The sequence below is a fragment of the Onychomys torridus genome, chromosome 23, assembly GCF_903995425.1.
Source record: "Onychomys torridus chromosome 23, mOncTor1.1, whole genome shotgun sequence".
Lineage (NCBI taxonomy): Eukaryota > Metazoa > Chordata > Mammalia > Rodentia > Cricetidae > Onychomys > Onychomys torridus.
In genome coordinates this window covers 66,778,075-66,779,633 of record NC_050465.1, presented here as the reverse complement: position 1 = coordinate 66,779,633, position 1,559 = coordinate 66,778,075, and positions in this window count along the sequence as shown.

The window sequence follows — 1,559 nt, the reverse complement described above, 5'->3', positions numbered from 1 at the left end:
GGGCTGTTGTTGTCAGCAGAAGTGCTGCTGCCAGCAGAAGTGTGGCTGTAAGAAGCAGTGCTGCTGCTAGGCAGAGGGGTGTTCAGGAGCTCTGTGAGTCCTTGGTTCTGTTGGTTCCTGTCACTAAATGTCTCCTACACCCTGTCCTGTCTGTCTCCAGCTCTCTTTCCATCACTTGAACTCTATCACACTTTCTCCCTTGATCTTTAATGTAGTTACATGGACAACCCTCACAGCATCCTCTGAGGGCTAACATGGAAACTCCCCTGTTGTTCTCTAGGGGCATCACGCCTGGCTTCTGCCCCTAGGATTAGGGTAAGTCCTTCAAGCTGCTCCTGCCTGTGGCTGACCTGCTTATGGGACTGTGCTAGAACTTTGCGTTTGTTCAGTCTGCTCTCTTCTGTCTCTCTGGGGACTCCAAGCCTTTCCAGTTGAAACATCTGAACTCACAGGAATTCAGTGAAAGCCCAACTATAGATCAGTTGGACCTCAGGTCACTGGGACCACAGACCCAAGGGGCTACATCATCTGTATTTGATTGCCATATGTTCATGCTATTGTCCGCCAATGTCTGTCTTTCCAATCTATGAGCACAGTGGGTTCCCAGTATCTCTATTATCATGTTGTCACATTATTATCTGTGATATCCTCAATGTCTAATAAACTACACAAAATGTCCTTGCATTTTTTTGACTCACAAAAGCTTCTTGTTTGGGGATTACTTCTGAGGGAGGATGGGTGGGTAATACTGAGTGAGAGGAGAGGGTCCTTCCCGAACTGCTGGGATTTACTGTGAACTTGAACTACAATAACGATAGGTTTGTATTAGCTAACACTGAAATTGTAAATACGTTATCTATTTGAAATCTGTATTTTTAGCCTGAAATAATTTCCTTTTTTGTGTGAAAGGCTTAAGTAAACTGACAATATACATTTGCATGCATGCATGCACACACAAAAAAAATAGTAAAATAAAATCAACTTGACAAAATTTATCTTGGGCATCATTTCTGATCTTACTCACCGTACATACTCTTTATTCAGCAGAAATCATTTTGTGAAAATATGGGTTTTAATTTAGGACTCGCATCTTTTAGATGAAGATATTTCTTCAAGTAAAGTTAAAAGCTTAGATTAGGATGAATTTCCAGGCTTGACTCAAGTGCAGGTCTACCTATCATCTAACTATTCTCCATCACATAGCACACAGCTCACTTTGAACTTGTTCTCACACCAGATGTGAGCAAAGCAGTCTGTGGAGCTGGGAAGCTTTCAGGATAATTCTACCACCTGCTACCCATGGGATTTTACACACACAAGCACATTCACATGAACACACTTACAGATGCAAATACACCCAAAAACGCACAAATGCAAACACATGATAACACAAACCCACATATACATTAACATACACCACCACTGGTATCAGTTGATATTAAATGTAAATGACTAGGGGACTCATCCTTCATGTCTTCAGTAATTTTTCCTTCAGTCCCACTAGTCATTTTTGGAAATGGATGGCAAACTACAGGCATAGATGTGGAGAAAGCGTTGTT